Source organism: Antechinus flavipes, chromosome 5 (assembly GCF_016432865.1).
Source record: "Antechinus flavipes isolate AdamAnt ecotype Samford, QLD, Australia chromosome 5, AdamAnt_v2, whole genome shotgun sequence".
In the NCBI taxonomy this organism is placed as follows: domain Eukaryota; kingdom Metazoa; phylum Chordata; class Mammalia; order Dasyuromorphia; family Dasyuridae; genus Antechinus; species Antechinus flavipes.
The window spans coordinates 277,194,215-277,210,641 of record NC_067402.1 but is presented as its reverse complement, the minus strand read 5'-3'; the positions used below and the strand labels follow the sequence as shown (position 1 = coordinate 277,210,641).

At 36.2% G+C, this 16,427-nt stretch overlaps 1 protein-coding gene across 1 annotated transcript in view; it reads right to left on the bottom strand.

The window, feature by feature from the left end:
• The window catches only part of STAB2 (stabilin 2), a 202,031-nt gene that overhangs the window by 168,263 nt on the left and 17,341 nt on the right, over positions 1-16,427 (bottom strand). The gene's annotated exons all lie outside the window — the stretch shown is intronic.

Below are 16,427 nucleotides of genomic sequence, written 5' to 3'. Positions count from 1 at the left end.
CCCTTCTCTAGATTGGTTTTCCTTTTTCCTTTCCCCCTGCCTTTTCTTTTTAGTTTAGATCTTTCCATGATGCTTCCTTTCTTCCCCTCTTCTTCTTTTTTTTTTTTTTCACTTCTCACAGCAGTGAATCAGTAGGGATGCTGGACATCAGGCAGAGTGAAGCAGGAAGGAGGAACCCTGATTTTGGAACCAGAGAACAGGTTTTGAGAGTGAGCTCCATCTACTACCTGCTTTAGGGGAAAGAGTACTGCATGTGAAGACAGATGACTTGGATTCAGATCCTACTTCTGATACTACCTGTGTGAAATTGGGCAAATCACTTCACTTACTGTACCTTCCTCATCTTTCAATGGAGTCTATCTGGCATCTGAAGTCCCTCATTATACTGCATTCCAGTTTCTTCAGATCGAAAATGAAAGGATCAGCCTATATTAATATCTTTGGTTTTCTATATCACCGATACTTCCTAATGTATTCCTTCCAGAGAATAATCATTTAAAATGCCTTTTTTGGTCTTTCTCATGATCTTAAATTAATTTTATAATTGTATTTCAATATATATGATTTCTTTTGTACTCTTATTGTATTCTATTTTATATATTTTAAGATATTATTCTGTAAAATGTCCAGAAACTTCACTAGAATGACTGACAACAGAAGAATCACAGAAGAAAGATTAAGAACCCTTGTCTTATAACACACACACATTAAAAAAAGAGAAGAAAAACAGTTCAGTAAAATTAAGCAATTGAGAGTGATAATACTAGCTAGCATTTATATAGTGCTTTAAAATTTGTGACTCTCTTTACTAATATTTCTAATTTACTAATATTTATCTTCACAACAACTCCCAAAACTAAGTGCTATTATTACCCTCATTTTATAAGTGAGGAAACTGAAGAAAATAGAGATTTTCCTTGTATTTTTTTAGTGACACATCCAGGGTTTCATCCAGGGTTTCACAGCTAGCAAGTGTCTGAGTTTGGATTTGAATTTGGGTCTTCTGAATCCATTGTTATATGTATGATTCATAGTCTCCCTCCCAAATTCATAGTCTCCCACCTCTGCAAAGAAAGGAGGAAGTTCACCTCTCATCTTCCCAATTTTTCAGTCAACCCCAGAGCTATCTATAGTTTTCACTATTCTGGGCTGTATCATCTTTATCATAATGAAATGTAACCTAATTCCTTGGGTTTATGTTTCCTATTGATGTAGCTAGTTAAGGTGATAAAGGACTCACTATAATAACTATAGTGGGCTATCAAAATTGTATCCTGTTGCTGTTTCTTTACTTCTTTTTAATGTCTCGACATGATTTTAATAGCTTGAATTGATATGGTTTCCCCATGTATAAGGCAAGGAGTGGGGTGATTTCTAAGGTCCCTCCCAGTTTTAAATCTAAGATCCAGTAAAAATGAAAGTGGCTTGTCAGACTGAAAGTCTATGACTAGTACTGTAGTGAAAGGATATTCGCAATAATACCAAAAATGAGAAACAGACTGGTGTAGCAGCTAGAGACTTGACCTTAGAGTCAGCTTCTTAGAGTCATCTCTGACACACAATGACTACTTGACTTGGTAAGTTTTTTCCCTTTTCAGGATCCCAGGAACCTCTTTAAAATTAGAAATTGCACAGACTTGGTGGGTTCTTATTGGTAAAAGAAGTTTTTCTATTGGGGTTCCTTATACTAATGAAATTACAAGTTCCAATTATAATTATGATAATAATAACATCAATGGCTCAAATTTCTATAGCACTTGAAGAACTGCAAAATAATTTATTGACAGTAAAATGGCTGCTTGATGAGACTTTACAAATAGTTGAGAAAGAAGGAAAAGGAAGGGGAAAGGAAAAGGGAAAGATATACTTAACTGAATGTAGAAGTCTAGAGAATAACAAAGAGAGATAAGGTTTTTTTAAATGATCAGTGCAAAGAAATAGAAGAAAATGCCAGAATGAGAAAAATAAGAGATCTCTTCAAGAAAATTAGAGATATCAGGGAAATATTTCATGCAAAAATGGGCATGATAAAAGACAAAAATGGTAAGAACTTAACTAAATAGTCTTAACTGAATGCATTTAAAGATATTATTTTTAATAAGGTGGCAAAAAGAGATAGAAAGAATATCCAGAAGAATTTTACAAGAAAAATCTTAACATCACCAAAAAGCACAGTGTTATTACTGATCTAGAGCCAGATATCCTGGACAATACAGTTAAGCCTTAATAATAAAGCTAATGGAAGTGACAGAATTCCAGCCAAGCCATTTAAAAGCCTAAAAGGTGATGCCGTTAAAGTGTTGCACTCAGTACGCCAGCAAATTTGAAAAATTTAACAGTATCCACTGAATTGGAAAAGATCAGTTTACATCCCAGTCCTAAAGAAAGGCAGGGAATGACCAAATTACCAAATGACAACTGGGCTCACTTCACAAGCAGCAAGGTTAGGCTTAAGATTCTACAAGCTAGGCTCCAGCAATACGTAAATAGAGCAGTACCAGAAGAGCAGGATGGTTTTCTAAGAGGCAGAGGATCTTGAGACCAAATTGCCAACATTCACTGGATTATGGAGGAAGCAAGGGAGTTCTATAAAAACTTTTGCTTTATTGATGACACTAAAGCCTTTGATTGTATGAATCACAACAAGAAAATATGGCAAGTCTTCAAAGAGAAGGAAGTACCACATCATCTTGCTTGTCTTCTAAGGAACCTTAAGAAGTAATATTTAGAATTAAACATGGAACAACTGATTGGTTTTAGATTGGAAAAGAAGTGATGACAAGGTTTGTCATCTCGTTTATTTAACTTATATGCAGAATATGTTATGCAAAATGCCAGGCTGTATGAATTAAAAGCTAGAAGCAAGATTATCAGAAGTAATATAAGCAATCTCACATATGCAGATCCCATTTTGATGGCAGAAAGTGATGGCAGAAAGAAGCTGCTTGATGAGGGTGAAAGAGGAGAGAATAAAAGCTGGTTTGATCATCAAAAAAATCCGGAGATCCTGACAAGTGGTCCCATAAGAAATGGAACCAATGTCAGATTTTATATTATTGACTCAAATTTTTATCACAATATTATATTATTGAGCTCAAAGTTCACTACAGATGTCAACCATAGCTATGAAATTAAGACATTTGCTCCTTGGAAGAAAAGCTCTGGTAAATCTGGAGAGAGAATAAAAAGCAGAGACATCATCTTGCTAACAAATGTCTGTGTAGTTGAAGGCATGGTTTTTCCAATAGCAACATATTGCTGAACTGGCCAGAATTAACAATGTCAAATTCTGGCAATGGAGGAGATTTTAGGGAGTCCCTTGGACATCAAGGAGATCAACTCAGTCAGTAGTTAAAGGAATTAATTCAGGTTATTCACTGGAAGGTCAAATATTGAAGCTGAAGTTTACTGACTTTGGCCACATAATGAGAAGTTGAAACTCGTTGGATAGTGGGAAAGATCAAAGGCAAATGGTGAAGGGAAACGACAGAAAACAAAATCAATACATAGAATCATGAAAATAATGAATATGATCTAGACAGACTTTGGGAGATAGTGGAGGGTAGAAGGACCTGGTGTGCCATGGGCTACAGGGTGCCAAAGAATTGTACACTATTGAACAATAACAATGACACTTATTTATATACATTGTCTTCTTTGACCTTCCTAATAACCCTGACAGGGAAATATGACTTGTATCATTCTAATTTTGCAGAGGAGAAACTGAGGTCCAAGCTCCTGAATAATTTGCACGTTATGCAAATTAGGATATGTAAATAAAAATAGAATATGCAAATGTATATTTTCCATTCCAGATAATATAAAATTTAAACAAGGACTTTCTGGAGAAAATATAAATCTCTTAGAACTACTCTGGTAACATTTATATCTATGGAAACAGGAGAGCATCATCTGAGAGTGACTCACTTTTCTTCCTTCAAGATTTGCTACTATGATAGCCACTTATATTTTCTTTCATTCTTTATAATATCATCATCATATTAATAATAGCTCACTTAATTATGATATTCATCAAGCACATTAAAGTTTTCAAAGCACTTCATATAGATAACCTCATTTGATCCTCATAACCATTTTGAGATAATTCTATTATTGGTTCTGGGTGAGTTCTGTTATTATCCCCATTTTGCAGCTGAGAAAACTGAGTCCCAGAGCAGCTAAATAATTTATCTTGGGCCACAAAGCTGGTAAATAGCTGAAGCAAATAAACTTCCTTACTTCAAGTCCATTGCTGTAATCACTACACCAATTTGTCTCAAGAATAAATCTTTCAGAAGTTGACCTTTATAGCATATCATCTCCCATAGAAATAGAATTACTTTCCTCATCCTGTAAGGACAGTGTTTTGTGGAAAATTTGACTCTTAAATAACAATAATTTAGTATTTAAATAGCAGAGACACAATTGGGTATAGTGTATAGAGAAATCTTGAAACCAAAAGACCTGAGATCAAGTCACATTGACATCACAGACTGCTTATATGACTCTGGCCAAGCTACTTAACCTTTTGCTAATTTTCTAGGGCCATATATTAGTGAGTTGATGCTAAACTGGATTAGTAGAGGGGGTTTGCTCATCTGATGGTTCTATATACTAATAAAATTACATATCTTGTCCATATTTTAATTCCTCTTTCATCTATATCTTCTTACTGGACCCCACTGGTTTTGGAGGGGAAAGTGAGGTTGGTGACCTTGTAAACCAGCCGTCCCTCACTCAAATCCCATTCAGTTGCATGTCATAGCTTCACCTCCCTCATATCATGGTGCTCTGCAAGAATGAGACAAACAACAGCAATCTACTTAAAATAACCCTGCAAAGTTGGTATCACAAATGTCATTAACCACAAGGAGCAAGCTGGGTTAAACAAGCTCATCCAGAAAGCTGAGCCCATAATCACAGGATACCGAATGGGAATTACCCCTGAGATGAGAACCTTTAGGGATAGGAGTTGTACTACCTTCCATGGTAGTTGATGTCGTAGTTGGAGAGTCTTATTTATCAGGAACTTTTTCTTTTAAAATAATAATAGCTTTTCATTTTTCAAAACACATGCAAAGATAGTTTTCAGCATTCACTTTTGCAAAATCTTGTGTTACAAATTTTTCTTCCTCTCTCTCCATCTCCCACCCCCCCAGACAGCAAGTAATGCAATATTAAATTAAACACGTGCAATTCTTCTCAACATATTTCCACATTTATCATGCTGCACAAGAAAAATCAGGTCAAAAAGAGAAAAAATGAAAGAAAAAAGTAAGAAAACAATAATAACAAGAAAAAAGTGAAAATATTATGTTGTGATCCACACTCAGTCCCGACAGTTCTTTCTCTGAATGCAGATGGCTCTTTTCATCACAAGATCATTGGAACTGGCCTGAATCACTTCCTTGTTGAAAAGAGCCACATCCATTAGAATTGATCATCGCATAATCTTGTTGTCATGTACAATATTCTCTTGGTTCTACTCACTTCACTCAGCATCAGTCCATGTAAGTCTCCCCAGGCCTCTATGAAATCATTCTGCTGATCGTTTCTTATAGAACAATAATATTCCATGACATTCATGTACCATAACTTATTCAGCCATTCTCCCACTGATGGGCATCCACTCAGAAGAACTTTTTTTCTTGACATCAATACCAATTTAGCCACTCCAACTTTGCTCTACCAAAGTGTCCATCTAAATGAACAAATTGGATGAGATCATCCCTAAGGTCCTTTAAATGTTGATTATGCTTCTTGAATATCTAAAGCAAGGCAGACAAGCTAGAACACATAAAAGGAAATTGTAGTTTCATGCACGACCCTCATTTTTTGTTCTACTGTGTATACTGAAATATCCATTTTATTTGATGTTTGGTAAATTCAAAAATAAAATAAATTTTAAAAATTAACATAGGATAAGAGACTTTAAAAAATTATGAGGATCACTGACATAAAGGATTTGGTTTAAATATGGGATTTACTTAGTAAGTACCCCTAGACCTGTCATTCACCCTAAGTATTCTCAGTTTTCCCTGCATGACCTACCTACTCTACAGAATTTTAAAGAAAGTTCTTTGTGGTCCTTTGAGAGACAGGAGAAAAGGGGCCTTTGCTTAGAGTCTCTGGTCTTGAATTCAATCCCAGTCCTAATTGTGGGACACTGTACAAGTCACTTTCCCCTCTCTGTGAAGTGTGTGTGTGTGTGTGTGTGTGTGTGTGTGTGTGTGTTGATCTCTTATCTAAAAACAGAATTATTAATCTAGGGTTAACTATTTCAGGGGGCCTATGAACTTGAATAAGAAAAATACCAACTTTATTTTCATTAATCTCTAAATGAAATTTAGCATTTCCTTCAATTATTTAAAAACAATCTTAAAGGGATAAAACATTTCAGCCTCTAAAGAACTTAAAATGAAAAGGTGTATAATTGGAAAATGGAGTTTTTTATTGGAAGAAATACAAGTAAGACAATGGGAGAGAAGTTCAAAATAAAAAGACAAAAAAGACAAGAAAGGGCTATTGTGTGAAGAGTTTCAAATGTCAAACTGAGGACTTTAAATTTGATCATGGAGGTAATAGGGAGCCAGTGGAGCTCATTGAACAGGAGAGTGACACAGTCAGATATTCACTTTAGAAAAATCTCTTTGGCAGCTGAATGGGAGATGACTTGGAGTGGGCAGAGTTTGGAGTCAGGGAAACCTATCAGAACATGAAAGCAGCACATTAATATGCAGGAGAGAGGTGCTAAAGCCAGAAACAGAATGGTGACTGTGTGAAGGGAGGGAAGAAGTTGTTTCTGAGAGATGTGAAGGTAGAACAACGAGAACGGGGTGAGTGAGTGAGGAACAGAGGGTGATACACCAAAGTTGTAGATCTGGGTGATTGGGAAGGTGGTGGTGTCCTAGACTTTATACTTTTATTTTGTTCTAGTTAAAATAGAAAATTTCCAATTGTGAAATTTCAAAATAAAGAGAACACAGTTTTAGTAAATAGAACAAATATAGCAAATTTCAATTCTACTTAATTAATGGGGAGAAATAAAGAGGAAAGTAAGACTGGGGAAAGAGAGAGCCCAAAGGGGAGAGAATGAGGAAAAAGATAGCATAATATAGTGGATCATCAGCTGTGAGCCAGAGCACATGAAGTCAAATTTTGCCTTTTATTCTGTCCATTTGTTTGATCTTGGGTAAGCCATTTAATCCATGTGAGGCAAAATTTTCTCCTCTGTGACAAAAAGGGCTTGGACTAGATGACCTCTGAGTTTCTAGTTCTGGAATTATGAGCCCATAAAGAAAAGATGATAAAAAATGAAAAAAAAAGATAAAAAAATCAACATTTGTTAAAACTTCAAAATCGAGAAACTAACCTATTCACTAATCTATCGTCATAGAATTTTTTGGCTCTTGAGAGTTTTTAAAATCTTGGAAAGAAATCTGGAGTCAGAACCTCAGTCAAATTTTGGTTCAGCACTGCCCAGCCATGTGATCTTGGGTCAGTCACTTCTCCAACATAGCCTCAGTTTCCTCACCTGTAAATTGAGGATATTGGACTTGATTGGCTCTGAGGTCCCTTCCAACAACCTGGCTATGAACCTATAGACCTGCCTTCTCTTCCTCATTTTCATTCTTTCACCATTTAATTTTCTGGAGAAAAAGGACCTGCTTTCCTAGAGTACTATCTCCCTCTTGTGGCTTAAGGTATTGCTCCTAAGAGTTTTTATAGCAGTACCTGGTGGGCAGCAGCAGCAGCAGCGGCATTGGCTTATTGATTTAAATGCAGAGGTGCTATTTACCTGTTCAAGGGTTTATGCTGTCAGATGAGATCATTATTTGGGTGATAAAACACTAAGATACCTAAGGGCATCTTTCAAAATCTTTATCACTGAGCAGTTAGGTAGCAATAGTGGATAGAGCACCAGTCTGAAGTCAGGAGGATCTGAGTTCAAATCTGGTCTCAGACACTTAACACTTCCTAGCTGTGTGACCCTGGGCAAGTCACTTAACCCCAATTGCCTCAGAAAAAAAAAATCTTTACCACAACCAGCATTTATCAGAAATACTGTGATCCAGGATAATTTTAATACACTTGTGATGGAAAATGCTATCCACATCCACAGAACAATGGAGTCTGAAGGCAGATTGAAGTAGACTATTTTCACTTTTTTCTTTCTCATGGCTTTTCTCTTTTGTTCTGTTCCTTCTTTCATAACATGACTAATATGGGGATATGTTTAACATGAAGTACATGTATAACCTATGTCAGATTACTTGCTGGCTTTAGAAGAGGGGAGGGAAGGAAGAGAAGAAGAAAATTTTGGAAATCAAAATTTTACAAAAATGAATGTTAAAAACTGTTTTTTACAATTGGAAAAATAAAATATTATTAAATGAAAAAAATAACCAACATTTTAAATTAAAGCTTTTTATTTTCAAAACTTATATATGCATGATTTTTAACATTCGCCCTTGTAAAATCTTGTGTTCTGAGGATTTCGTTCCCTCCCTAGATGGCAAGTAATCTGATAGATGTTAAACATGTGCAATTCTTCTATCCATAAAATAACCAGCGTTTTACATCACTTTAAGTTTTGCTGAGCACTTTTCATCCATTGCAATAGTTCACATTTCAACAGGCTCTGAGATTTCCAGGGCATTCTATCCATGACGCTTCTGGGAAATTGGGAATGATAAAGACTAATATTTATATTGACTTTTCAGTACTTAGAGTGCCTTATATTCAAAATTATAAAGCTCAGCATCTATTTTGGTGTTATAAATGAGGAAACTGAGGCACAATAATGTTAAGTGACAGGCTCAAGTGTTGCTGTTTTCAGTTCTTTCAGTTGTGCCTGATTCATCATGACTCCATTTGGAGTTTTCTTGGCAAAAATACTGGAGTGGTTTGCCATTTCCTTCTTCAACTCACTTACAGATGAGAAAACTGAGGCAAACAGAGGCAAGTGACTACTCAGCCTCACACAGCTAGGAAGTATCTGAGACTGGATTTGAACACACTCTTCTTGACTCCAGAGGCAGCCACACAGCTGCTGTGATTGCTCAAGGTTACATAAGTGAATATTGGGGTATGGAGGTGGTACCATCAGTGAATTTTGGTGTAGGTAGATGGCACATAGTGCCTTAAGTACTAGACTCATCTTCCTGAGTTCAAATCTGGCTTCAGATACTCACTCATTGTGTGACCCTGGGTAAGTCACTTCACCCTGTTTGCCTCAGTTTCCTCATCTTTAAAAAATCTGGAAGAAGAAATGGCAAACCATTGCAGAATATTTGCTAAGAAAACCCCAAATGGGATCATGAAAAGTTAGACACAACTGAAAACATGAACAACAAAACATTTTTATCTGGGGGGGATGTAGGTGTATGTTGGACATCACAAAATTTAGAAGTGCAAAGGAACTTGGTTAGCTATCTATTTTTGACCCTTTTTTTGTAACTATAATTTATTTATTTTTATTAAACTTTTTTTTTATTTCCAAAATATATACATGGATAATTTTCAATATTCACCCTTACAAAATCTTGTGTTCTAAATTTCTCCTCCACCCCCTCCCTTAGATGGCAAGTAATCCACTATATGTGAAACATGTGCAATTCTTCTACACATATTTCTATAATTATTGTGCTGCACAAGAAAAATCAGATCAAAAAAGGAAAAAAAAATAGAAAGAAAACAAAATGCACGCAAACAACAATAAAAAGTGCAAATACTATGTTGTGATCCACACTCAGTCCCCACAATCCTCACTCTGGGAGCAGCTCTTTTTATCACAAGACCATTGGAACTGGCCTGAACCATCTCATTGCTGAAGAGAGCCATGTCCAGCAGAATCAATCATTTTGACCCATTTTAAAGAGGAGTCAACTACAGCTCATACAAATTAAGGGACTTTTCCACAATATCATAGGTAGGAAGAAACAGTTGTATTTTGAACTCAGATCCCCCCATTCCAAAGCTATTTCCAGAGTACTATGCTATGATTTTTCCATGATGGGGCTAAAAACCAAATGATGACTTGAGAGATCAAAGTGTGTTTCCAAGGGAAAACAGACCCCATTTGGGTCTTTGAATTCATCCCCTAATTACCCAGCTTTGACCAAGTGTGGCTGTCTCGTGGCCCTCTGGGAATGCTGCATTTTGAGGTCAGCTCTTTTCTTTCCTGTTTCCTATTTCCCTCCATCTCCAATCTATGCATTTACTGTGTTGAAAAGTCAGGAGGCATGGCATCCGTTTCCTTTGCATAGCCAGAGACAAACACACCATTTCTGATTCATGGGCTGTCAGCTGCCCCTTCTCTGTTCTCCAGATCCACTTTATCTTCAGGGGGAAATACAATTGACTTCACACAAGAGCTGAGGGGGCCTCTTCCCTCTTGTTTTTGCTTTGTGTGATGTCTGCTTTATCAGATTGGTGGAAACCCACCATTGGGCAGTGAAAGTATCTAAGCATCAAGAAGAGGTGGAAGACCAGCCATGTGTCAGAAAACCAGGGTGTTGAGCCCAGATTTATTGCTCCACTGTGTAGCTTTGAATATATAAATTTAGTTTCAGTTTCTTCACTTCTCCAATGAGCACAATAATCAAGAAATATCAAAATACATTAAAAAAAACCCCAGGAAGATATTCAGAAGGGGATGAGAAAGGCAATGAATAAACATGCTCATAAATGTCAATATTTATTACATTTATTAAAAAAAACCTTAGAAATAAAATAAGTACAATACTTGCCTGTTTCCTATGAAGTTATTTATAAGATCAATTGATCAATAAACATTTATTAAGTACCTCTGCAGAAGCACCTAGACAAAAAAATGCTATTATTCTTGCTTTCAAGATCTAAGGGTTCTAGAGTGAATACTGCAAGGGAACTTATAACTCAAAACTATATCCCTGAATTTGACAGGTGAAGATATTGAGACGCAGAAAGGCTACATGATCCTGAGGAGGCAGAGGCTTAGAGAGAGATGTGATGTGCTCTTGCTTTTCTACCAGTCCATCTCCCTTTCTGATCATTTTGGATCTGGGAGATGAATGATAAAACTGGAATGAGATGCTCAGTTTTGTTTCCAAACCACTGTTGTTTCTGTGACTGGGGGGAAAAGTAAATAAGATCATGTATAAATGAATATGCTCTGAAGCCACTAACAACTTTAAATCATTAATGTGGATATTTAAGGATGTTTGTTGAATGATGTGGATATTCAAGGGATATTTGTTGAATGAATGAATGACAGTATGAAATACTTAAGACAAGTTGGAATCTGGAGGCCTGGATTTGATGTCCAGATCTGATATTTGCTAGCTGTATGACCACAGACAAAGCAGATGGATGAATTGTTTTATGGGGCCCATTTTCTGTAGGTAACTCGGGGAAACTTGATGGCACAATGGTTAGAGCATCAGGCCTGGAGTCAGGAAAACCTGAGATAAAATCTGGCCTGAGATTCTTATTAGCTATATTTTACCCTAGGCAAGTCCCTTCACCCTGTTTGCCTCACTTTCCACATCTATAAAATGGGGATAATAATGGCACCCACCATTTGTTGTGAGGATTAAAGAAGACACTTTTTAGTGTCTTCTATACATCTGCTTAGTGATATTCTAACTCTAAATCAATGATCCTAAAATCCTCTGACCTTAAACAAATTTTCTTTTAAGTTTCAATCTCCTAGTTTTTAAAATGGAGAGATAATGAAACTTTCCTATCTCATAGGATCATGGATCTTGAGTTGAAAGAGTTCTCAAAGTTCGTCTAGTCAAATCCCTCCTTCCAACTGTTTTACAGATACTGAGACTCCAGGAGGTGAAGTGACTTGGAATCATAAGATCATGGATCTAGAGCTAAAATGATCTCAGGAGCCATCTGACCTAATTTTTTCACTTTATACTTGAGAAATATGAATTTTAGGGAAGTGAAGTCACTTCTCTGTGGTCATATCAACAATAAGCATCAGAGGCCAGATTTGAACATGGTTCTTCTAACCTCTGACCCCATGCTCTATCCACTGTGTCACACAACCTCCTTCCTTGTAAACCTGAGACTCAGCCTATGACTATCTAAATGGCAGTCATAATTATCATTGTCACTAAGAAAGTTGGCGATATGGGGGTTTTAGTTTTTATAGAGATGACTTTCTTCAAGAGAGAAGAGTTCACCATAATGGAGTGTTATGGCTGCCATTTTAAAATTTGAAGATGAGTAGAATTAATTAACTCCATAGGGTAAGAGGAAGGGTTAAGATATAGCTGCAGCTGCTCTCCAGAGGAATGCCTCCAGGTTGAGGGAGTCAGACCTTTCATCCAGGCTGATTGAGGGAAGAGATAGTTGATCCCCCTGGATAAAATGCATCCCTGCTGCATCCCACTGATGGCTGTGAGACAACTAGGAAAGGGGTGGTCTTCTCCATATATTAGGAGACTGAAAATCGCCTCTCTGGCTTCGTTTCCTTTTTGTTGTTCTTGTTCTTAAGAGAGTATATCAGTGGATGAAATTATCTACAAAGGGGTGTTCCATTTGAACCAAAGATGGGCAGCATTTTCTTGAAGGGTGCGTCAAGATAAATGGGTGAGCACTGCAGGCTCAGATATATATCTATATATATAAATGTGTGTTTCTATTGGAGTCTGACACTCAGAGGTTGCTGCTTTTTTTTTTTATTTGCAAATCTCAGAGTTTGCAATGAACTTCAGTCATTTCCAAAGAAATCTATATATGGTCTAACCACTATTTTGTAAGGATGTAGTGCATCTTATGAGAGATCAGTCAGCTTAATGCTATAATAATAATATTATTATAATTATTTAATAATATTATGTGATTATAGAATTATATATTATGTTTATAATCATTAATAATATTATTATATGATTATATAAATTATATATTATATTTATAATTGTTAATAATATTATTATAATTATTATAATATCACCAGGCCAGCTTAATGTCCCTTTCAGCAAATTCATCCATCCATTCATTTAACATGCAACAAGCATTTTTCTACTCTGTACAAAGCAGCAAGGTAATTGTTTTTGGAATTTTTGTGAAGGAGACACTTGAAGGCACAAAGCATTTGTGACTTAGTGAAGGTGAGGAGCTCCTGGTGTGGGAATTCTCTCCATCAGTATGCTGGATAGAACATTGGATTAGTAGTCAAAAAGATTTGGATTCAAATCCCACTTTTGATACTACCTGTGGCACTTTTGGCAAATCATTTTAATTTCTCTGTCGGGCAACTCCTATGGATTTATTCAAGTCAGCTGCTTGGCATATGGATGTGGTAGTTGACCACCCTGGAAGTCAGGGAAAACTGGGTTCAGATCCTAAAGGATCTGGGTTCAAATTCTGCTTTTGATATTTTCTACCCCTATGAGTCTGGGCAAGTTTTCCTGGACTTCCACTTCATCTTCCTGGACTTCAATTTCTTCATCTGTAAAAAGAAAGAAATTAGATGAGATGACCGCTGGTCACTTCAAGATCTATGATTCTATGGAACTGATTGAGACTCAGAAACATTAAGTGTCTTTCCCATGATCACACAGTTTATGTGAAAGGCAGAATTTGAATTCAGGTTTTCCCGACTCTAAACTTAGTTCATTATACATTATACTAAAGCTTCTTAAACTGTATACCACAATCTCATATGGGGTTATGTAGCTGAATGTGGGGACTGTGGAATTATGATTTCTTATCAGTAAATGTTTGGTTTGTATACCCATTTTATATACCTATATATCAGGGCTCATGTAAAAATTTCTCGAAAAGGGGTTGCTAGTAGAAAAAATTTAAGAAATCCTGGTCTATACCATGCCAAGTTAATTAAATCAAGGTAATTAAGAAAGATTAAGTCATTTGGCCAAGGTCTCACACATAGTAAGCTTTACAGATGGGATCCGAACTCAGATTTTTTTTTTGATCCCAAACCGAGAAATTATGGAGAAATACACAGAATAATAAGCAGGAATAAATTTTAGACCCACTGAGGAGATATATACCTCCTACAATTCCATGCTTATCTAGAGAGGTCAGTCATAAACACAGGTGCTGAAAGAGGCAGTGTGGTATAATGGAGAGTATCCTAGTTCAAAAGGCAGATATCTTGGGGTCAAATCTTCCCTTTGATACTTACCTAGAGGATCTGAATTTCTCTGGGCCTCAGTTCCTTCATCTATATAATTAATGAGGTTGGAGTAGATGATCCCTGAGGTTGCTTCCAGTTCTAAGTATAATTTTCCACTCCTCTGAGTCTGGGATATAACAAACCCCATTGTCATCATTTTATAGATGCTCAATCTAAAGCTCAAAAGTTAAGTGAATTATCCAAGGTCATACAGATTGCAACTGTTTCCCATATGTCTTTGTATTCTCAGTACCTATTGGAATGGTTGAAACATAGTGACACTTAATCACTTACTTGATGGATTAAATCAGGATTTATATTTGCATCTGAATACCTAGTTTGATTTTCTTTATGAAATGCCAAATACACATATACACATTCTGTCTCTGTTTCTCTGTGTGTGCATCTATCTGTCTCTCTGTGTCTCTCTGTGTGTCTGTGTCATAGTCTCTCTCTCTCTCTCTCTCTTCTCTCTCTCTCTCTCTCTTTCGGTTTTTGTCTCTATATAAGTAAATGTGATACATATGTATATGTATAAATTATATATCTATTTTGCATTGGTCTAATAAAATGAAGAAACCTGGGAATGTATATGATATGAAATCAAACAATCATAGATTTAGAGCTGAAAGAGGATAGAGGATTTGAATTAATGTCAGGAAGATCTGAGTATCTAATCCTTTCTCAATCAGTAGCTATACCTGACTCCAGAGAAATCACTTAATTCTTCTGGCCATAAACTTCTTTGTAAAATGAATGAGTTGAACTTAGTGATTTCTTAAATCTAAGAAGGGAGAGAGAAAGGGAGAAAGAGAGAGGGGGAGACAGAGAGGGAGAGAAAGACAGGGAGAGAGAGAAAGAGAGAGACAGAGAGAGAAAGGGAGAAAGAGAGGGGGGGGGGGAGAGAGGAGGAGAGACAGAGACAGAGACACAGAGAAACAGTGAGAGAAACAGAGATACAGAGAGAAACAGAGAGAGACAAAGAGACAGAAACAGATAGAGACAGAGACGGAGACAGAGAAACAGAGGTATCCAGGGTTGTTGTTGCTGTTGTTCTCTTGCTCCTTCTCTTTCTTTTCTTTCTCTTCTTCTTCCTCCTTATCCTCTTCCTCTTGCCCCTTCTCCTCTTTCTTCATCATCATCAACATTATTATTATTATCGACTCAATAGATGGGGTAATGAAAAGGATAAATCATTTAAAAAAGAAAGATAAATATAAAACATCTGTAATTAGAGAGAAAAGTTTTTGAGTGGGTTTTAATATTTAAAAATACAGTTAATTAAGAAACAGTGTTACATGTTTAACATATATTAGATCACTTGCCAACTTGGGGAGGGGTGGGAGGAAGGGAAGGAAAAAATTAGAACAAAGGATTTTGTAGAGGTGAATGTCGAAAATTATCCATGTATATATTTTGAAAATAAAAAGCTATAATAAAAAAGAAACAGTGTTACTTATAAATTACTTTTTTGTATTCTACTTTGCATATGGAAATGTTGCCTTTTTTGGTGCTGGTTACAATGGAATAACAAAATAAAATGTGAAAAATAAATTGGACTAATTGGTCTCTGAGGTCCTTTTCAGCTATGGATCTATGATCTTTTGTCCCTGTTATTAATAGACAGTTTCTTTCTGATTCTGTTCTGGTTTATTGGGACCCACTTTTATGAAACCCATTGTGGCCAGAGACGAGTAGAGAAAGAGTCAGGCATTATGGTAGTCAATTCCTTTCTAAATAGAAGGTAATAAGATGCCTTCTAAATAGTTAGAAGGTAATAAGATAATTGCTAATAGTTAAGCTATCATTTTATTAACAGTCCAGACAAACTACAGAAGTCTCAAATCCTCTCCTGTGAGACAGAACTTGTGATAGACTTTTCCTGGGATTGGGGAGGGAGTGTTGAAGTGGACTCGTGTTTAGGGGAAGCAACACGATAAAATGGAAAAAGCATGAAATTTAAAATTCCAGAACTTAAGTCTCCCTAAATGTCCCAAATCTTGATTCTGTACTTTGTTATCTAAGTGATCTTTTAAATCATTCAATTTTTCCTCATATATAAAATAAGGTGGTTGGATTAAATGTCCTTTCCAGTCCTTTCCAGTTAAGACCTAGTATCCTAAAACAGTAGATATTAAAAGTGAGTTAACCCATTTGGGTCTGTTTTCTAATTGGCTGAGTGATGGCTTAGATTCAATACTTCGAAGGTCTAGTTCTTCCATAAGTTTTGGATTTCATGATCCATAGGCTTGTCATTTGGAAATACATGTTTGGATTGAACTCT